We start from the raw sequence: 23,862 nt of genomic DNA on the forward strand, positions 1-23,862 counted from the left end.
TTGCATTTTTTTTTAGAAAGTGGGGGGAGACGCTACAGATATTTTCCGGAAGCGGAGTACGACGTCCTCCACGTTCTCCCTCACTTTTACCCCTGTATCAATAACCGAGAGAGCGGGTCTACCCAAAATAAAAATCCTAAAGCCTCCCCTGACCCACACGACTACCAAAAGATATCCCGCCGTATGCTTTCCCTTACTAAAGTTACTGTGCGTTGTTCCTACACATCACGGAAGAAAATTAAGATTAGGTTACACATGAACGATTATTTATTTAAAACTGGGAAATGGTTGAGGAAATTAGGGTAATTGTGTATAATTAGGGAACTTGCGTGTGAGAAAATTAGGGAAATTGTAGAGACAAAATAAAACAACTTTCTGAGGGGAGTAGATTTGTCTTGTTGGTACCGGTATTCCATTGTTCATTTACACAAATAAATAAAGAAATAAATAAAAAGCGATTTTAGCTATCAATTTAAAAGGGCTTTTGATTCGCTGTAGGTTTATTCTGTTATGTTTCATCCAAGAAGCCTAACGTATAAGCTAACAGTTTTTGCGAAATTTATATTTTGAAAACATATTTTCCTCAATAAATAAATAAATCTTATAGCAAATCAAGGATGCTCCAAAGCAAAGAAAATGTTTTCACAAATGGTACAGAACTACGCTTTGCCTATCCAAATAAGGGATGGCATAACCAAACTAAACCCAGTGGAATGCTGGAAATTTGACCTTCATTTACGATATAACAGCAATTGAGTATAGCGTAATATGTTTATTTTTAATCATTAATTTATTATTCCGAGAAAAATAGACATACACAGTGTTCTTAGAGCGAATTAGCGGAAGAACGCTTAATTTCTAAAGCAAATCGGATCGTCCTAGAACCACAGTTCGGAGAATTCCCAGAGGAGAATATTACTTTCATAGAAGCAAGAGAGTATTGATTTTATCAAAACATTACGTGAAATGTCAGCCACAGCTGGCTAGCATTACAAACAAATTGAAACAATCTATTCCCAGGTTGTTAATCTCACTTTATCTTGAATGGGTGCCGCGTCCATAAACCTCAGTCATATGATTCCCCTGTTCATTCTCTCTCGGATCTCATCTGCCTGTTTCGGAATTTGAAAAATAATAACAAAAACAAAAGTACGATTCCGGGATTGGTTGACGTGACGCGGGCTTTATTGAGTTGGCACCACTCCCATTAGTACAATGTAAACATCACAGTAATAGTACATAAAAATCATGTTTTGTGACAAAAAATGACACGTGAAACGTGATATAAATAAATTAATTGTGATATTGTGTGTATATACACGGAAGTGAGAAAAGAAATATTAATGAACTTGAATAATTTCCCCGGAAAATATACTGTTACATATTTCATAAATTACAAAAAATTGTGGAATTAAATTTCGAAGATGTAGATCGTGTTCGATCTAAGGTAAGAAGATATTCATTTCCTCTACATTACATTAATTCAGTATTTTTTAAATATTATTATTTATTAAAATCTTAAGCGCACAATGCGGGTTATATGGCAGCGCTCCAACAATATGTTTAACAGTTATATAAAAAAAATTCGTAGTCACCTACCGATTTTCAGGCTACAAGACGGCCGACTAGATTTTCAGCTGCACCGTGATCGTACTTGACAATACAGTTGATATTTTAAAACAATTACTTTATTAGAAAACGAATTCGGTTCCGCAGATGGAAGCCAAAATAAATAAATAAATTTTCTAAAAAATTACGGAAACAAACTTGTACACCATGAAAAGTAAGTGAAAGGGTAAGAAAAAAATTAGCCATTTGTTATTGAAGGGTAATCAAACAGAATCTTACCTAATATCTCTCTGGGGAATATCTAACCTATTTTCTTCCCAGTAATTAATGTAACATGTTTCCCCCCATCTGCAGAACCTAATCCAAGAAGACATGATTGTCACTGTATTTATTATTATTATTAACTTCTAAACCATCCGTACAAACTCTGAGTAAAGTTTGGTATGTGGCAATCCTTTCGTACTGGTTTACTTTTGGTGCACTACTAGAAAGAATTGTTGAAAAAAATATAATTTTTCATTGTTTTTTCTTATTGTTTCCTGAATGATTTGCTGTGCGACATGAAAATATCTCGCTTGGCATAGATAAAATATAAGGGTACCATCAGAAGTAATTGTTTAAAAACCAATTCGTTTGCAATTTGCGTATAAATACGGCGTCCAGATATATGGCGTTAAAACAGTCAAAAAAAAAAAAAAAAGCCTAAGCTAGGTGGCCATTAAAAAGCACGAATGCCATCTAACCGAGTGAGGGTAGGGCAAAGCTGGTGGGTATATGCGTAATCGAGGGTAGTGAAAACAAGGTTTTTTGGCAATAATACTAGTCATGATTTCATACTAGTAGCGCTCCACCTGTAAACGTAAAATACAGGTTCTATAGACTATGCAGAAATATACCACCGGTAAAAAATAGTATCTAATAGAGTCATCTTTCATATGCACTCACTTATTTTATCCGTCGTTAAGCACTTGTAATGAGTTTACACTAATAACTCATATTGTAAACTTAAAATACGGCTGTATTACTTTGTATTTAATTCTATCACTTGCAGAAATTTGTTCTTTATAAATATGCCTTTTCATGCAAAGTATTGAAATTTACCTGTAAATCTTTCAAAGTGTGGTTAGCCAGAAGTAAACCAGCAACAATTCTTCTGCGAAAGGTTACTTTACAAAAATAGTCACTTTATGTGTTATCATATCTTTTCTTGCGAGCCCATAGAAATTCCTTTTCATAAACTAACATTTTAAAAGAATTTAACTCTGATAAAATTAGATTGTGTTAGTTGTCTTACAACTGTTTCAGTCATTATAAGAAAATCTTACACGTCGCACAATAATGAACTTTTGTACTCGTTTAGTAAACCACAAATTGGACTTTCTTTTCTTCAGCTATCATTATTGCAATACTACGTTAATTTCAGGTCTTTTTTTTTTTATTTAAGTGTTAAAAGAATAAACGTCAGTATATATATATATATATATATATAAAGCAATAAAAGAAATTTCTGAGAAATAGTCCTAAAGGTCTTACATCATAATATTAAATGTTCTGAAAGCTGGTTTTATCTGTAAATTTTCAAAAATGAGTAACAACAACTAATCAAACTTGACTCCAAATTTATAAACAGTTTATTTCAGAGCATTATTTCCCACAGAAAATTATACAACATGAGTTACAATATATTTATTTATTTTTAATTAAAAAATAGCTTGGTATAAACACAGAGTGGATGCTTAAATACTATGTGGTTCGAGGTATTCTTTAATTAAAACTATGTGTCTGGTGTTATATACAAGGGATCAAGTTGATTCCTATAATTTCTCTTTCAAGCAAATTCTGTTTTCAGTACATCTGCATTATTTTGGTACTAAATATCTGGGCTGTACGGTACTGTATAGGGTATAAAAACTGAATGTTTGTCTTTTCTACCGTATCCAGATTTATTAGAATTAGTTTTTGTACTTCGGTTCTATCTTACCATCAATTTTGAATGGTTTATGCTGTTACGAAATTACTAGAGCAACCCGCATTATGCTTTAATTTTTGTTTAATTATGCTTTATTTTTTCCAAATTATGCTTTATCGTTAATCTCAACCATTGTTTTACATTAATCGTGAATGTATAATATTTACTATACATGAAATATTCTAAATATCTTGATCTATTTATTAATATTTTATGCAACCAGTTTCTTTCATATTTATTGAACTTTCTACTTAATCCACTCTAAAGAGATATGCTTTACTCAAGTCAGTTTTTTCTGTCACTTGTGTGCGCCTTAGAGGTGCATATATACAGAAAGGGAAAGTAAAAGATGCCACCAGAAAGTACAGAAAGTGCTCAAGTTGAAGAGGTACACATAACAATATAATGTGAAGTTCTTGCATACTATTCATTGTCGGTGGAAAGTTTTCTTCTTTTCCTTTTTTCTTTTCTCCACATCAAAGGATTATACCGAAAAGTTTACAGAATAGAAATAAGTTTTTCATTGTTGCATTGTAAATATTCGTTTTAAAAAATATTAATACTGTATGTTAAAATTGCAGTTTAACAGAATTTTCCAAGAATTGTGCTATATATTTTAAATTATGCTTTATGCTTTATTTTCCAAAATTATGCTTGTAAAAATACTTTCTTCTGGACCCTTAAGACAACCACAACCATGTTCAAGGTACCAACCAAATGTGTAAATTGCTGTTATGCTTTTTATGCTTTTGGATTTCCCTAGAAATTACCAATCCTCAGGATAATCAATGAAGAATTTTGAATTTTCGGAGCATAAACTGTGAGTAATATTCTGTGAGCAGACAACCAACAGAATGCGTATGCTAGACTTTTCTTTCAATTAGGAACTAAAATCATTGTTTGAACATTTAAGTAGGAAAACCGGTATAAAACGGAATAGGATTCATACTCTGCTAATGTAATTTTGTGTTTACTACTGTACCATTAGAGTCATAATGTCAATGTTAGCGTAAAAATCCCGATAAGAATCCGTGATTGTCTTCAAATTGGTTTCTATATCCTATATTTCAAGTATTTCGAACTTTTTTCGAATTGAATGGCATTGCGGTGGTTAGCTTCTTACATGCATCATTTCTCTTTTGTCTGTGTCTGTATGAAACGCTGCCGGGTCATGGTGGCTCAGTGGAAGAACTCATCTCTGATACGAGGAATCCCTGGTTCGGTCCCAGGCCAAGTCAATTTGTGATTAACAACATCTTGTCCGTGGGTTGTCTTGGGGTTCTCTCGTTTTTGCCCACATTTATATTTCACCAATCCTTTCACAATCATTGGGCATAAAGGGCATAAGACTTAAAATAAATAATTTTCTTTTTATTGGATTTCTATAAAGTGACCTGCCAAAGAACTCTGCCTTCTTTGATATAGAAAGAGTGAAGAAAAGACACAGCTGGACCGAGAATCGAACCTGGATTCCCAGCTTACCGTGCAAATGGGTTCACCATTTCTTTTCCTGAACATCTATACATTCTATTACTCTTGAAGCGGTGTTTGACCACTCATACCACATGCATGTTTGCTTCGACAACCCAGTCTCAACGTTACAGAAAACCTCTGACAGTTGAATTTTATATTATATGATGTTAGTGGCGGAAGTAACCAATTGCATATCACACCAATTCCTCTATACATATGGCTGAACTGAGAATTGAACCTAGCTTGGGTGTACCGTGTCGATACGTTAACCATTACGCTACCCAGTCCATTTCCGCAACAGTCATACATTCTCTTATTCTTGAAATCGGGAGTCAATCACCCAAACTGTACCACAACTATTGCTTGCTTGGACAGGCCAGTGTCTACATTACAGAATGCGTCTCGTAGTTGAGTTATAAAATTATATATATGATATGGTGGATGAAATAACTTTTTTTATACCACACTAATCCTTCTATAAGTGAGATTTCAATGATATAGGAGTAAAGAGTAAAAAATGCACTTTTGGACTGACAGCAATGAATTCGCACCTATAGAGGTAGCTAGCAAGCGCACCTTTGGTGTACATGGTCTGAGCTTCGATTTCAGGTTGGAAAGCATTAAACCTGGAACGTATTACGGTGATTCGGATTCCACTTTAAACTGTAGGTCCACGTCTCGTATCGTCTTGATGCTGAAAGAGACGTTTATCTCCAATCCAATCAACATTTATAAAGAAATTGGTGTAATATAAAATCAGTATTTTTTTTTTTTTTTTTTTCATTTAACATAAATGCTCTTCTTTCTTCCTCTTTCGCACAGAATGCAAACAGGTGTTGCGTATTGATATGAAGGAGAATGGGAGATACAGTTACATTGTAGTACTTCTTGTGACATGTTCAGTGGTAACCGTACTCTTTACTACTGTTCCATTATATTACTATCAAAGCTTGCTTTACTGAAAGGTTTGAACGTGTACATCTAAATTTCTAGAACAGGGCACGAAATTAAAAAAAAAAAAATCGGTTTTACGTCCCATGGTTATGTCGGTTAGGCTAATGGAGACGGTAATAATGAGAAATGAATAAAATAGTGGAATGAAGAAAGTGGGAGGAAACGGCAGAACCCCGAGAAAATCCACGAGCATGGTGTTTGTCCACCACAAAGTAGCACGAAATTTCAGAAGTTGGTTATTGATATGAGGTAGGGTGAGAGATACGGGTATCTAGTTCTTTTTGTGACATGTGCAGTTGTAACCGTGCTTTTTACTACTGTTTCATTATATTACTATCAAAGCTTGCTTACTGTAACAGTATGGTTTTATTTCCAACATGCAAAATAAGAATAGTTTTTCTCTCTTTTTCGATATTAAATATGCATCCTGTAGTTTCCATAAGTAAGTCCAGCTTCTTTAACCTAAATAGAGCAGGAGGTTTAAAGTAATATGCTACTTGTCACTAAGCTCAGACTGTCCCTCGCAACATTAATCCCCCAACAACAGTACTTCCGAGCCCCAGTAAGTATTCTGCCATTTAATTGTTTCTTAGTTTTGCTTTTACATCTAATCACAATTTCATATCAGTTTGAAAATGAAAGCAGTTCCAGCTTAAGAAGCGTTAGCATCATTATCTTTGAAAATAGAAGCATTTAGCTATAGCTTTTGAAACGTTAGCATCATTATCTTTGAAAATAGAAGCATTTAGCTATAGCTTTTGAAACGTTAGCATCATTATCTTTGAAAATAGAAGCATTTAGCTATAGCTTTTGAAACGTTATCATCATTATCTTTGAAAATAGAAGCATTTAGCTATAGTTTTTGAAACGTTATCATCATTATCTTTGAAAATAGAAGCATTTAGCTATAGCTTTTGAAACGTTATCATCATTATCTTTGAAAATAGAAGCATTTAGCTATAGCTTTTGAAACGTTATCATCATTATCTTTGAAAATAGAAGCATTTAGCTATAGCTTTTGAAATGTTAGCATCATTGCTTCGAAAATGGAAGTAGTTGCAGGTGCGGAAAGGTTAGTACTTCAGCTTTCAAAATGGAAACAATTATAGCTTCTATTGGTTGTTGCTTGAGTTAGAGATTAGCGTCCCTTTCAGCAGCGAGACTATATGAGATATGGTCCTACAGCTTAACATGGGAACTGAACCACATGAGCTCCCACCGAAAATTGAACCCGAGTGTCTCGTACCACAGACATGTAGGCTGAGCATATAAACACTGAGCTCTTATACAGGTAGGTTCGGAAACGTTAACGTCTTCAGCTTGGAAAATGAAAACAGTTAGAGCTTCGGAAACGTTAGCATCGTCAGATTTGAAAATGAAAGCGATTAGAGCTTTGAAACGTTAGCATCATTGCTTCGAAAATAAAAGTAGTTGCGGGTTCGGAAAGGTTAGTACCTCAGCTTTGAAAATGGAAACAATTATAGCTTCTATTGGTTGTTGCTTGGGTTAGAGATTAGCGTCCCTTTCAACAGCGAGACTAAATGAGATTTTTATTTATTTATTTATTTATTTCCTCCAACAGAGAGATCTCTCCAATTATAGGAGGTGTACGCAATTGATTACATTATTATATAATAATAATAATATGTAAAACAGAAATTTATGAATGAAAATAATAAAAATAAAATTAGTAAAAGCAATAAGCAAATACAATACATAACTTTGTATGCGGACATTCCATACATCAATGCATACATTTTTGAAGCACAAACTCATACTCTCATTCTAGAATACATACATAATACATATATACACTTACATAAACATATATATATACATATACATACACCAATATTTATACATACAAATATATATATATATATATATATATATATATATATATATATATACGAACACACACATACGTATCTCGCACATTTCACATGCACACATTTATGTGCTCACCATGGATATTGTACATTACAATAACATGAAAATAGAAAATAATCAAATGTGATTACCGTAGTTAATGTAGTAATATAGCTTAATTTCGCACAAATATCTGTTCAATAATTCTTTAAATATTTTTTCTTTCAAACTTAAGTCAATGTCATCGATACTCTCAGCTATTAATGAACATAATCTTATTAAAGGTGAGTTGTTGTACGTGTTGGTTTTCGCAGTTGTATACCATAATAAGTTCCTCGTTCTTAAAGTCCTTGATTTTATATTGAATTTAATATAGTACAAAAAGTCGGGAACCGGTCAAAACCCCCACAGCCAAAACCCCCACACTCAAGAAATGTCAAAACGCCCACACGATCGGTCATAACCCCCACACAAATGGACAAATCCCCCAAACGCACGAACGGTCAAAACCCCCACAGCCAAAACCCCCACACTCAAGAAATGTCAAAACGCCCACACGATCGGTCATAATCCCCACACAAATGGACAAATCCCCCAAACGCACGAACGGTCAAAACCCCCACAGCCAAAACCCCCACACTCAAGAAATGTCAAAACGCCCACACGATCGGTCAAAACCCCCACACAAATGGACAAAACAGCCACACATAGCAACGGTCACAATCCCCACATAAATGGACAAAACCCCCACACAAATGGACAAAACTCCCACACAATCGGTCAAATCTCCCACACTCTGAAATGATCCTGGTTGTATGTCTTGCCCTTGTACTTTTTAATAACATTTTTTATTCCACTTAAACCGATGTTGCAACTATTCTTCTTGCACTGTTTTGTAATGACAGAAACACTAAGGTGGGCGTCGTAAAGAGCCGCAACAAAGACGTGCAATCACGGTATTTTCAGAGTGTGGGGGATTTGTCCGATTGTGTGGGGGTTTTGTCCATTTGTGTGGGGGTTTTGTCCATTTATGTGGAGATTATGACCGTTGCTATGTGTGGGAGTTTTGTCCATTTGTGTGGGGGTTTTGACCGATCGTGTGGGCGTTTTGACATTTCTTGAGTGTGGGGGTTTTGGCTGTGGGGGTTTTGACCGTTCGTGCGTTTGGGGGATTTGTCCATTTGTGTGGGGGTTATGACCGATCGTGTGGGCGTTTTGACATTTCTTGAGTGTGGGGGTTTTGGCTGTGGGGGTTTTGGCCGTTCGTGCGTTTGGGGGATTTGTCCATTTGTGTGGGGGTTATGACCGATCGTGTGGGCGTTTTGACATTTCTTGAGTGTGGGGGTTTTGGCTGTGGGGGTTTTGACCTAGACCCAAAAAGTCACTGTTATCGAATTTGCCATTTACTATTTTAAATAAACACATTTCTTGTAGAATAACACGTCTATCCGAAAAAGTTGCGTAATTGAATTCACCTAGTAGTCTGGAATACGAAATTTTATTAGTAATTGCAGATTGTCAGGAATACAAAGTAGAAACTGGATGCAGTTAGCTAAGGAATGAAGTCAGTGGAGAGCTTTTGTGAACGCGGCATTGAACCTCCGGGTTCCATAGGCCATAGAGTTAGTTAGTTAGTTAATTGCAGATTGTCCAGTTTTCTTGTAGTATCGATAGCTTAAAAACCTTTTCTGAATTGCTTCTAATTGATTGTTTTGAGTTACGTATTTCGTAGTCCAGATCACCAAGGCGTACCCCATCTTTAATCTTACAATAGTGTTAATACAATGTGGTCCTACAGCTTAACATGAGAACTAAACAACATGAGCTCCCACCGAAAATTGAACCCGAGTGTCTCGTACCACAGACATGTAGACTGAGCATATAAACACTGAGCTCTTATACAGGTAGGTTCCAAAACGTTAACATCTTCAGCTTGGAAAATGAAAGCAGTTAGAGCTTCGAAAACGTTAGCATCGTTAGATTTGAAAATGAAAGCGATTAGAGTTTCGAAACGTTATGATCAGCAGCTTTGTAAATGAAAGCAGTTAGATCTTAGGAAACGTTAATATTACAACTTTGATTCGGAACGTTAACATAATCAAGTTTAAAAATGTAAGCATTTAGAAATTCGAAAACGTTGTCATTAGCATCTTTAAAAATGAAAGCAGTGAGATCTTAGGAAACGTTATCATCAACTTAGAAAATTAAAGCAGTTAAAACAGTGATTCCCATCTTTCTTTACGTGGTGAATCGTTCGTAAACACTTAGCTCCTTCGTGGCTAAGTGGTTAGCATACGCGCCTTTGGCGTGGGAGACCCGGGTTCAATTCCCGGCGAAAGCTCATGTCGTAAGGATTCCACGTTAATCAGTAGGTCCCGTCTCATATAGCCTCGCTGCTCAAAGGGACGTTAAACTCAAATTCAACTCAACTCGTTCGTAAATACTGCGTACTTCATGGTCCACTGGGAGAACCGTATTAGATACCCGGTGGAAGTTAATGTGGTTCGGAAAATGATTTTTTTTAGTTTAACGTCCCGCGGTTACGCTCTTTAGGCAAAAGAAGACGGATGATTCATAAAAGTGAATGATTATGAACTTTAAAATTTTGGTTCTCTCTTATCGGGAATCGAACACGAGACCACGTGCACCAACGAGATACACGCTAGCCACCAGACCAGCGCGAAGGGTTTCCATATGGTTCGGATCCCACATTAAGCTGTAGGTCTGATATAGCCTAGGGTGACCAGACATCCTGCTTTAAACGATATTGTCCCTTGTTTCAGAAAGTCGTCCAGTGTCCCTAGAAAAACACAAACGGGACAAAATATCCCGTTTTAGGCTTGTAGTTACATAGAATACTAGTAATTTCTTGTATGAACTTCAGCAGTGTTTTCCAGGAAAGACCAATGCTTCTATAAGAAGTTAAGTCATCGAAAGAATATAAAGGGATGATCGATTTTGGTTTCTGTTAAAAGTGTTGAAAGAGAATTTAAAAATTAAAATTAGAATAAGCTTAAATAATTAAAATAAAATAAAATAAACTGGTTATTTTGAAAAGCTGGACATATCCCTCACTGGTATAAAAATGAACATAACAATGACTGTACCTAGATAGACTGTCAAATTGTGCCTGTTTGCTAAGGGTCAATTTTATTATTGTTAATTTTCTGAATCTGATCACTAAGGACCGGATTTTAAGGTGCAAAAATGTGGTAGGAAAAGGAAATAAAAGGTGCTGAAAAATCATTCAAAAAGGTGCTAACAGGATACCCTTATTAAGTGCTAGAGTATACAGTTACGTGAACATTCTTTATTTATTACACCAGCAAATATTGTTAAAAAAACTTGGCTTTAAATATTTGACATAAATTGCAGAATTGTTTTATTTATTCTCATAAATTTGTACAACATTCAACATTCTTGTAATAAACTCGGTGTTAAAAAAAAAATAATAATAATAATAATAATAATTTAGCAATATTGTGGCTTGAGAAACCGTTCCATACTACTGGGTTTTCAGAAACTTGTTATACTTGATTATGCACAACATTTCTATGGTTTCGAATGTTAATTTCTGTCGCTTGGAGTTTAGGTGATCCTTCAATATTGCTCGACATCAATGGAAACCAGTGGTGCATATCTTGTAAGCACATGGACAGGAAGTTCAGTTGACGTTGCAAAGGTTTCTACGTCCGAATTGTTTCGCAAATTCAGTTCAAAATTGTCCCTATCAAATTCGTCAAGATTGTGTCTAAATTTATGGAATATTATGTGCAAACCAGATTAAAAATAAACCATATTGTTCTGTCCATTTTTTTTTAAAAAAAAAGGACAATAAAGATGCTGAAGGATAAAAGAAGTTAAAAAAGGGGAAATTTTATTAATTTAGCAAAAAAGGTGCAACATTCACGAAAAAGGTGCAACAAAGTGCCTTCATTTCAGTTCGTTTTACGCTCAGTAATACATATTTTGAACTTTGGTTGTTTAACAACTACATTTTTAGAAAAGGTGCTGCATCTTAAAATCCACTCTCTACTGATCACCTTAATATAGTCTTACTACTGAACAGGACACTAAACTCAAATCATTCCTCCCCCCTCCCCCAATGGTTTGTAGGGTCAATTTAGAATGGTAACTAAAACAATAATAATGGGAAAGTAATTCTCGACAACTGGGAAAATAACTATCTTGTAAGATTCCGACATTCATCCAGTGGGACTTAGGGAAACATCATAACAGATCCTCAATCAGGATGGTTGAATAAATTGTATTCATGACCTAGTGTTTACAAACAGTCTACTCATATTTATTCGAAAATAGAAAATACTTAAAAGTTAAATTTTCCGTCAACATAAATGCTCAATAGAAAGAAATACGAATCCTAGCTCCAGTGGATTTGCTATGTGGAACCCACTTTGTCCGGCATTAGCTAATATGGTAATTAGTCTTTTTAAATGCTGTATTTTAAAGAATCCAGGAAAAGTATTTCAAATGATTTCGTATCCTGATGATACATTGATCATTCATAAGACTGACGGTCGATCACAATATCTTTCGAGACAGCTAAAACTTATAAATTTAGAAATTTATGTTTAAGTTGGAATTAAGAGAAAACAAACTCTATCAATTTTCTGGATCTTACTTTTTATAGACTTCAGCCAAAATTTGATAGAAAACCTACCTCCAGTAATTGCCAGTATTGTGTGCGTAAAAATTCTAGGTATCCATGGAAGGTTAAAGCTAATATAATGGATCAACATGTTCATTAGAGCATATAGATTAATATCCACTAAATAATGTTCCACCCAATTGTGTTCCTTCCCGATGAAGAAGCTATAGCAGGTGTGTCGAAACATCTATCAGCCACTAAAGATTCAGTTTAGAATGTGGAAGTTTTACACCGGGCTATATCTAATACAGTGAAACCTGTCTATGTTGGCCACCATCGGTTCCATTGAAAAGTGGCCAACTTACAGAAAATAAGTGCGATGGTGTATTTTTAGAATAGGATTTCTAGTATTACTTGATTGTAAAATTCTAATAAGCAATGGCACGAAAGCTACTTTTAAATAATGTATATTGAGTAATCATAACAATATGCAGTACTAGAAAAAAACTACAATATGTTTAATATGTGTACATACCTTTCCCTTCCTGGAAACTAGTCTGGTACACTGAATTATTCGCACTGAAAACACAACACAAACAACCACAAAATAGAAACACATGTACGCAGTTCATTGAAGTTAATATTGTAGCACACTCAGTTATTCAGATTTACAACAATAAAAACAAGTTTATAAATTGAACATTTTTATGCAGTTTATACGACCTTTTTTTCCTTTGCTACTGTTCTTGTCTATTGCAAAGTAGTCCCCTATTTTTGTCTGCTTTCTTTTCATTTTTGAAAAAATCCAATGTGATCCAATTCTGTTATACAGACGAAACATATCATCTATAAACTGAGGTTCATAAGTGGATGTGTATGCAAGAAGTTGAGACGCACATTGCAAAGCTTCTGCATGACTCATTCTTTTATCCCTTGCGTCTCCTCTTCATCTTCACTATCTTCAGACACTGACACCTTGTGCTGCCTTTCTTTTACTACAGTTTCTAAGATATATTCTGGTGTAGTTGGAATTTCTTCGTGAACAACTAAACCATCGTCGATTCGATTAATTTCATCCACTGGCACTAAATCTGCTTGAGTGTTTAACGGAAACGTGCTGATGACTTCATTTAGTCTTTCAACAATCTCAGCATCACCAGATTCACTACTTTGCACTTCGTTGTAAAATCCTGCACGACCAAAACACTTCTTTATTGTTTCCTTTGCAACTTGGTCCCAGACTCTGACTAACCAACGGATAGCGTCCAATACTGTTATTGACTTTACAAAGTCTGCCTTATTGCTACTAGCTTCAGCTGCAGTTACAACATATTGTAGCATATACTGACCATACCGAGATTTCATGTTCTGAATTATTCCCTGGTCAAGAGGCTGAACTTCTGCTGTTACATTTGGAGGGAGAAATTTCACTTCGATATTGCTAAAGTCATTTGTTTTGCGGTGGCTGGTTGCGTTGTCAATAATCAACAAAATTTTGCGATTTTGCTTTTTCATTGAACTGTTTAAATTTTCAAGCCAGTTTTCAAAAATGTCCAATGTCATTCATGCCTTTTTGTTCGAGTACCAATGAACTGGCAAATTCTTAACGTCGATTCGCTTTTCTTTGAACACCCTGGGACGTGCGGCACTACCGATCACTAATGGCTTCAACTTTTCATCAGTAGCACTAGAACACAAAAGGACACTTAATCTTTCTTTGGCAACCTTTCCTCCTTTGCATTTCTCGCCTTTCTGTACCAAACTTTTCCGTAGGAGTTGGCGGTAAAATAATCCTGTTTCATCGGCATTAAATATGTTTTCTAATGGGTAACCACTGATAACTTCATGCAATTTTGACTTCCAGTCTTCGACTACTTTTGTGTCTATACCTGCAGATTCACCGGAAAGGAAATGAAAGTTAATGTTATGACGGGATCTCAACGACTCTAACCACCCATTACTAGCATGAAAGTTTTCAATTTGAAATCTTCGGGAAATTTCCTTTGCTTTTTCCTGCAGCATCGGCCCTGTAACAGGAAATGTCCATCGCTCGACACTTATGAAAAAATTCAAGGGCTAACGAATTGACTACTTCGTGATCAGTTTTTCGTAATTTTCTTTTCCTGTCATTATTGCGGTTTTCTTCCCAGGCTTTAATAATTGAGTCCCTGTTTTTATTAATGTTCCCTACCGTAGATTTTGATACCTCAAATTGTACGGATATTGAGCGTTGACTCACATCTTTATCTATCAAATCTAACACTTCTTTTTTCTTCTTTACTCACAGTTCATTCAACTTCGTACGTTTTGAATCCATTATGAATTCATGAACTAAACACGCCCCCTTCCACTGAACACACACTCAGAAATCGGAAATCGTTTTTTCTTTCTTTCTTTCTTTCTTTCCTCTTGCTATCTGTAGAATAAGAAAATTTCATCTGAACTGACTAAACAGTGACAAACATTTTATGGTGGTTCATTCAAGACGAACAAAGCCAAGATGAGCAGGTAGCCAACTTGACAGGTTATATTGTATTGGAAGAAGTGTATTCGAAGGGTATTACATTAGGACAAGGAATCCGTAACTCAACACTTATTTTCATTACTAACAATTGCTTTATTTCAGTTTTTGTTATATACAAAACTTTCAAATTATCAAAATAAAGTTTACATATGATCACTTAATTGAAAACCGGCGTTAGACTTGGCTACACTTTTCACACAGAAATTTGAAATAGTTGTTGGGAGACTGAATATGGTTAAGTTTCAGTAGATTTCACTAAAAGGGCTTCTAAAAAACAAAAATCAGTAAGTTTTAGTTGTAAGTTAGTGCACTAACATTAAATTTATATACTTTAAATGTTGCATAGCTCGTAAACATATATATCTCCCGGGAAAGTAGACAAATGCTGGTATCGTAAAGAATATATTGCGCAATATTTATTATTATACTAGTATATGTTTCAGTGTTACGTCTCATGATTATGTAGGCTAGGTTAAAGGGAGTGGGAATGATGAGAAATGAATACAATGGTTGAATTAATAAAGTGGGAGGAAATGGGAGAACCCCGAGAAAAATATACAAACACGGTGTTTCTCCACTACGAAGCCCACTTGGTGCGAGCTGGGATCGAACCAGGGGCCCCATGCACCAGAGGTAAACGCTGTACAACTGAGCCACCGTACCCTATTGTACTAGTGTTGAGATAAAAAGAAACATGTGATGACCTTAACAAACAAATGAAGCTTTGTTACTCTGACGAAAAGCGCCCAAGGGAAGCACTTGAAATATCGGAAAGAAATACAATTGGAAGAAATATTATTTGATGATTAGCCTATTAATTACAATAATGTATTCTATACGCTTAATTAGTAACGTATAGATTAATTATATTAGTGACTGATTTAAAAGATGAAACTGAACACATAGGTAATTCAGATTTTAATGGTTGTAATTGGTTTATAATGGAAGGCTGGCAGAAATAGGCTTACAGTAGTGTTAACAGGGGGGAAAAAAAAGGTAACCAAGTGGACAAATAAATTTCCGTCCCGTTATTCCATAAGCTTGTCACTTAGACTACGAAAAATAGCAATTAAACGTAACTTACTAGCCAGCTGGAAATCTATCAATTTGGAGAATATAAAATCTAATATAGAATATAAATCTGAGCCAATATAAAATCTAATTTTTGGGTATAAACTCTTTGAGCAACGTTTACGAAATTTCGTGTTCCCGCCAAGATACTTATATTGGTGTGACATAAGCTTGTCACTTAGACTACGAAAAATAGCAATTAAACGTAACTTACTAGCCAGCTGGAAAGCTATCAATTTGGAGAATATAAAATCTAATATAGAATATAAATCTGAGCCAATATAAAATCTAATTTTTGGGTGTAAACTCTTTGAGCAACGTTTACGAAATTTCGTGTTCCCGCCAAGATACTTATATTGGTGTGACAAAGGGAGATATAGATTGAACGAGTAATGAAGGGAGTCCCGAGCTTATAAAGAAACTATTTTTAGGTTATGTAAATATTTACAAACAACTGAAAATATACTATGTTGGAGATTTAACCCTGTGCTATATCAATAACTCAAAGGAACGTTTTCGAGGCATATTTCATTAGGTCAAAAAAACAAATATCAACACCGGAAAAGAGTATTTTGACAGAGATTGGGATAACATTATTCCTAATTTCATAAACAAATGTTAAATATTTACACAGTACTAAACTTTATTTTTATTTATTTATTTATTTATTTATTTATATTTGTAGTGACGATGAACTTTACTCTTAACTTCTTATTAATATTTCCGGCACAATATACGAATGCGATTCATCAGGACGGTTTGTAAGCTTAATTACGGAGATGATATGCTATTCACGTTTTATGGTGTAACAAATAATGATTTTGCAAGCTTCAGTGTATTTTAGTATTTCACCAAATGTCGAAAATACTCTATAAAATTGCTTTATAGCTACATCCTATTTTTTGTATTTGACGTAGTCTAAAAAGTATTGAACTTTCTGCGCACGAGATGGCGGTAGTGTCTTAAATCTGTGGGTGTATGAGTCGTAGCGGGTCAGGCGTAACGTCATTTGGCAATTGACAGTTTATGTTTGTAGATGTGCAAAAAGTATGTGAATTCTTATAATGAGACGTAAGGTATTGCGCCGAGAAGGTGAATGAACTGTCCGTAAACTACATTTTACAATTTTACACCGTATTTCGATAAAGGGGCAACTCCTACGCAAGCCCTCGAAGAAATTTGTGCTGTTTGTGGACTAGATACATATCAAAAGCAACCGGCTCAGTTGCTTTCGTTCTGAAAATTAGGATTTCCGAGATACTTCTTGCAGGGGGCGACCAGTCACAGTGAAAGTGGATGAGATTCTGGCAAAAATCGGGATGGAAACGGTCATGACATCGTCAATGGGCTAAAGATCTGTCACCAAACAGCGTTAAACCATTTGGAGAAAGGTGTTTACAAAAATAACCTCGAAGTTTGGACACCACATGATCTAACTCATAAACATTTGGAACTCGATCGAAATTCTATCTGCGAATCTCGATTGAAACTGAAATTACTCGAGCCATTTCTGAAGCTGTTAATCACGCGTGATGAAAATTGGATGACCTGGGATAGTAATGTGCAAAAACGATGGTAGTCGACGCAAGTAGAAGTTCCATAGTCTTTGGCGAAATTCACACTGAAGCTCAGGAAGGGTTATGCTGTACATTTAATGGGATTGGAATGGCATCGTGCATCACGGGTTGTCGACACCTGTATTGTAGACAATTAGCGCGAGTACACAGGGGCGTAAATAAGGGCCCCGCAGACCCCACATTGCGGGAGGGGCCTCAAGCCACCAGGGGGCCCCCAAATCGTGAAGTAGGATGTAGAGAAGGAGCCCCGCTCCACGGTGTCTGCGGGAGGGCCCCCAAGCCTTTAGTTACGCCACTGCGAGTACACCTAACAATTCAAAAGAAACGGACGGAACTAGTCAACAGAAAAGGTGTCTATACTACGCTGACAATTCCAGACCGCATACATCTTGAACGACTCGTCAGAAGTTTAGAAAATCCGGCTAGGAGGTTGTAATGTATTCGCCGTATAGCCAAGATCTGGCACTGCTAGACTGTCATTTGTTTCCGTCGCTGCGGAACTCCCTGAACGAGGATTGTGAAAATAACGTATCATTTTTGTTTAAATACCAGAAACCACCGAAACTATAGCAACGGCCTTATGATGGAGCAGAAAATGGCATTTTATCGATCAAAATGGCGCATATGTTGTTTTATAATGTTATTTTCAAGTTACAATAAATGTAGTCTCAATTTTGATCTTCAAAGGTTCAGTACTTTTTAGACAACCTAATATATATATATATTAGGGATGGGCAAAACTGTTTTTTTTTATAAAAACCGAAAACCGGTTTCTATAAGAACCGAAACCCGAAAAACCGACATTTCGGTTTTCTCCAAAACCGGTTCAGTTTTCACCGAAACTGGTTTCGCTGAAAACTTTTCGAAAACACATAAGACTATTTCTGTGGAAATGGATTCAGTTTCCGGAGAACAACGAAACACCATTCTGGTCAGAAATAGAACAAATTTTGAAAAAAAAAACCGGAATCGGTTTTGAAGAAAACCGAAACCAGATCAGGTGAAAAACCGAACCGGTTTTGGAGAAAACCGAACCGGTTTTGAAGAAAACCGAAACCGGTTTCGGTGAAAAACCGAAAACCGAGAAACCGGTTTTTGTGCCCACCACTAATATATATATATATATATATATATATATATATATGACTTAAAAGTTCGCTATTTACACCTATATAAACTAATAATTCCTTTCATTGTATTTACAGATTTCTGTAATTTCTGAATATTCTTTATACTTCCGATCTTTCGACTCTCCCCTGAAGTCTTGGTCACGGAGGTTAGAAAAGAACATGACCCAATTTAAGAGTTATTACACGGATCCAACGGCGGATCTAGCCTGGGGCTGGGGAGGGTCTAGCCCCTTCCCAAGTTTTTTGAGCGACAAAAATAATTGATGCTATTATTATTATTATATATTTTTAAAAGTTTATTGTAAATGTTGGCTTTTATTCTTTATTGGAAAATTTTTGAAACATTGGATGTAGTTTCAGTTACAGTTCTTCTGTTATGCAATGTATAAAACAATACTTGAGGTCCACACTAGCGACGTCCAATGTAGCCATAATATATATCCATCGAGGAAGAGTCAGGGGCGCATCCAGGGGGGTGCCCCCCCAGAAGACGAAACTTTCTTATTTTATATATATAAATAAAACCCATCCCAAAGTTTGGAGCCCTTAAAAGTAGCAGTATGACAATCCACCCCCACCCCCAGAAGTCGGTCCTGGATCCGCCCCTGGGAAGAGTTAAGTAGGAAACTTTTTCAGAACCCAATATACTTATCATATTCTGGGGTCTGGCTGCCCCCGCAGTTTTTACCTTTCTAGATCCGCCACTGCTGACGACGGATTCCAAAGAAAAAATCGGGTGTTTACGAAGTAAAATGCAACTGCCAGCAGGCACGTAGCCAGGATATCATGAAGGGGGGGGGGGTCCGTGACATGAAGTACTATGGTCATCACACCAGGGGCTCGATCATTCTAAACTATTTTACTGGAACATATATTGGTTCGTTTAGCCAGGATTTCGTAACGGAGAGCGGGGGTGGGAGGTGGGGGGCATTAAAATCTGAATGCCCAGGAGCTCGATCAATCTAAACTACTTTACTATCAACATATATGGGTTTGTTAGAACAATAAAATGAGGATATGTTGGTGAGTATTTTTAATAACAAACTATGAGAAATCTCGAGTAAAATAATAATAATAATAATAATAATAATAATAATAATAATAATAATAATAATAATAATAACGTGCTGAAAAAGATTTTACAATATTTACATTCTTCCTCTGTTCATTCAAATATAACAATTTTCCTTTCATTATGACCCCAAATATTATAAAAAGTACATATTCACTATTATAAAAAGTACATACTTAATAATGTCTTGTAAAATATTTCAACAATATCTGCGTTTCTTTCTCTGTTGAATCAAATGTTAACAGAACTTTCTTTCCACATAAATTTTTGTTTTTATTATTCCGTCAACTACTGTCTGTTCCAAATGACAGGTTAAAGGAGCAGTAGAAAATTGTTTTTGAAATAACATGTTTGATACTGCAAGGATGTGATGAAAAATTATGATAAAAAAATGTCCTCGCTGTTACACAACAGTACTATACTTTCGGAAGCTTGAAATCTCCCTGTCTAGTAGCAGAAATTCTGAGAATTCCGCAACTTTTCTTGAAATTTCAAATTCCCTGACTCTTCCAGGATATCTCGCTTATTTCGCCACCATGTATTGCAAGTAATACAAATCTCCTTATGAGAAAGAGTAACCAAAAGCTTCCTGATTTTTTTTTTTTTGGTAAATTTTTAACGCGACCCTTCTTTTTCTCATTTCATTTTGTTTCATCCTTCCTTAATTTTTTTTTCATTTCTGGTCTCGAAGGGGGTGGGGGAGTCCGGACCCCCCATGGCTACGTGCCTGCTGCCAGGAGAGTTACATAGGCAAAACGAAAAGAAATCTTAAAAATCCGAATCAAGGAGCACATTAGAGATTCAAAAGCGGAAAGCCCGGTGTTAGGTTTATCGAAACATTTTAAAGAAACACAACACAACGTAGAAGACCCAAAAAAATTATTGAGTGTTAGAAATGAAGTAGAATGATTTGTTTTTGAAAATTTGTTTATTCATTTTAAAAAATAAATTTGGATAAGGGATTTTTAAGTAATGAATCGGACGCGGTAATTACAAAATACTCACATCATTGGCATGAGAAGAAGAATAACTCAAGCAGGAACTTCCAACAAAGAACAAAAGAGTGCACAAATAGCCTCCACCATATTCCAGGTGGCATCATCACCATTTGAAAATCACCGGCGTACGTGAAAACGTGTTTTTCAGCTCAGCTCTTCTTTTGGTAAATCCGTTCTATTTTATTCCTTAATATTTTTTATTCTTTCTGTTTTTAACCTCCGTGACCAAGACTCCAGGGGAAGTCGAAAGCCCGGAAGTATAAAGAAGATTCAGGAATTATAGAAATGATAGAATAGAATGATAGTTGTAATTTCTGAGCGTGGTATTACATTGTCTAATAATTTCTTGGTCTTTTGGCCACTGTCGAAGAATTTGTTGAAACAATGCGTCCTCTCCGTCCACACCAAAGTAGAAAAAAAATGGTATACATTTAAATACGATGTAGATAATGTAAATACGATGGATAATTAATATTGCTATAATAAATTTGTAACTAATTTGGTGGTATTTAAAAAGTCCAGTTGTTATGTACAAAATAATTTTTAATGCCATCTTATGGTAATAATATGAGATTATTGTCAACTATATATGCAAAAAATTATATAATAATTTGTTTTAAGCTATTGTGCAAAATTCGCATTTGTAAAAAGCATTTTTGTGAATGTTAATCTAATTTTTGTTAAAACTTTTAATAATATCGTCCCACTCTCTGTCTAGATACCTTGTTTCATCATTAACACTTGGATTCTTGGCTCTGATGTAGTAGGCCTCACGAACATTTCTGTCAATTTGAGAGGTAGCACGGTGTAATATAGTGATTGATATCTTAGAGAGTCCTGAAATGGTGTCTTTGTCCCTCCTAGAGTCTATAATATGCCCCTTGACTCTGGTGTTCATGTTTCTTTTAGTCATGCCAGCATGCGATTGTTCACAACCACGATGTCCTGATAAATGTCACTTTTTGAAAGTTTGTCAACAAGGTAACCCTCATACTGGCTCTGGCGTCTTTGCATATTCACAAGTATTTTTTTGGACATATATTCAAGTTATGTTTCGAGCTCCTCCGTGGCTAAGCGCTTAGCATACGCGCCTTTGGCGTGGGAGACCCGGCTTCGATTCCTGACGGGAGCTCATGTGGTTTGGATTCCACGTTAATCAGTAGGTCCCGTCTCATATAGCCTCGCTGCTGAAAAGAATGTTAAGCTCAAAATCAACTCGTCTCAAGTTATGTTTCCTTTTTAGCAATTTTAACTATTTTGGATGTCAAACATGAATTTTAGAAATGATTAAAAAAAAAAATCAAAAGTTTGAGATCTTGGTCAAGAATTTTAGAAATGATCAATAAAAAAAAAAAAAGCATCAAAAGATTGCGATTATGGCCAATAATTAGATTTTAAATTAGAGACCACAAAATTTTTGAATGGTCTCTAAATGGAGTTTTCTTATTTTTTTTACGGAATAAGCACATCATACTGAGTTAAGTGATAGTTTGGGTTTGGCCATACTGTATATAATTCTCCAGATATAAGGCGTACAAGAAAATTTTTGATTGACATACCGTATATTGGATCTTTTGATGCATTTTTGGATCAGGGGCCACGAAATTTTTGAACGGCCTCTAAATCGAGTTTTTTTTTTTTTTTTTTTTTTTTTTTTTTTTTTTTTTTAAACGAAATAAGCACATCATACTGAGTTAAATGATAGTTTGGGTTTGGCTACATTATGTGTAGTTCTCCAGATACTAGTAAATTTTTGCGTGAAATATGTTGGATCTTTTGATCAAAAAATGAAAACGATATCTATTTTGGAGTTTCTCTACTCTTGTTACAGAACATAACTATTGTATTCTAAAATATTTTTTATCATAGTCATTAGCTATACTAATTTTAGTGATGTTATTTAATTCTTTGTAATACATCTAGTGCAGGGATGCAAATAACCACTCGCCTGCAGCGAGTGGTTCGTCGGTGTGGGCGAGTATTTAATATCATACCGAAGGTAAGTAAATGATTTCTATTGTGGGATGTGTGCTAGTAGCTTTCTTCTTGGGCGACTAAAATTTTGTTGCTTATTTGCATCCCTGATCTGGTGGTAAAGTCACTAATTTGTATACTCTCAAAATAATATTATAATCCAAATATTGGCTTTAAGCTGGCAAGGATGGATCTATTTTTTAATGTTCGTAGATATAACTTCCTAGGTAATAATAGGTTTCTTGAAGATTTTTTATTGGGAGTTAATGTGATTCCTCTAGAACGTAAGATCGAAAACGTTAGTAGTATTGTCTTTTTCCTATTCCACTGTAAACTAAATTTTTGGATGATTTTGCTCTAACGTATTAAACAGTTTGTAATTATTCTTCTGTCCGATAAACTATAATCGTATCATTTCCATAACGAAAGTGTTTTATGTATCATAATTCCTCTTTTTCCAGAAGTTTGGATTCAAAATGATCAATAACAATGTTGGCTAGTAATGGTGACAGAGGACTTTCCCGTAGCTAATCCTTCTTGTTGCAGGTAGATGTTAATCCTCGAATTTGAAGTAATTGTTGCGTAGGCATACTTTGAAGATTAACAAAAAATTGGTTACTTACCAATATAACCTGCCGTGGGAAAACGAAATATTCTCCAGACGTATCGGAACAAGCTAGTTTCGACTTCAGTGTTAAGAGGCCTCATCCCGGCGAAATTAAAATACCGCTAACTTTACAGTAATTATGTGATATCTTCAAATAGATAAAAGATAATTGAAATGTGGATCAAGTGAGCCCTAGACAACATTATTTTGCGTAAGGTACCGTTATCACAAGTCACCTAGTGGCTTTCCATTTTCAGCCTTTTAGAAACGCGAAAATAAATGCCGATTTTCAAAATGGCTCGAAATCGAAAGCAGATAAGTGAATTGTGATAACGGTATCTCATGTAAAATAATATTGTCTACGGCGCTCTTGTTCCACATTTCGATTATCATTTATCTATTTGAAGACAACACATAATTACTGTAAAATTAGCGGTATTTTAATTTCGCCGGGATGAGGCCTCTC

At 35.3% G+C, this 23,862-nt stretch overlaps 1 protein-coding gene and 1 long non-coding RNA gene across 7 annotated transcripts in view; one reads left to right on the forward strand and one right to left on the reverse strand.

Moving 5' to 3' along the window:
• Positions 1-2,918, reverse strand: part of LOC145690001 (uncharacterized) — a 28,350-nt gene extending 25,432 nt beyond the window's left edge. Inside the window, exon 1 of the long non-coding RNA XR_014132134.1 lies at positions 2,671-2,918. This is a non-coding gene — a long non-coding RNA (uncharacterized LOC145690001). The remainder of the gene's footprint in view (positions 1-2,670) is intronic.
• raw (NDT-like domain-containing protein raw) overlaps positions 879-23,862 on the forward strand; it is a 482,020-nt gene continuing 459,036 nt past the window's right edge. For 3 of the 6 annotated variants that reach the window (XM_081764463.1, XM_081764467.1, XM_081764472.1), the window contains exon 1: positions 880-1,447. The gene's annotated coding sequence lies outside the window, so the exon portion shown is untranslated. Of the gene's footprint in view, positions 1,448-23,862 lie in introns of all 6 variants that reach the window. The other 3 variants (XM_081764465.1, XM_081764468.1, XM_081764471.1) reach the window with 2 other exon arrangements.

The sequence above is a fragment of the Thermobia domestica genome, chromosome 7 (assembly GCF_964235325.1).
Source record: "Thermobia domestica chromosome 7, izTheDome1.hap1.1, whole genome shotgun sequence".
In the NCBI taxonomy this organism is placed as follows: Eukaryota; Metazoa; Arthropoda; class Insecta; order Zygentoma; family Lepismatidae; genus Thermobia; species Thermobia domestica.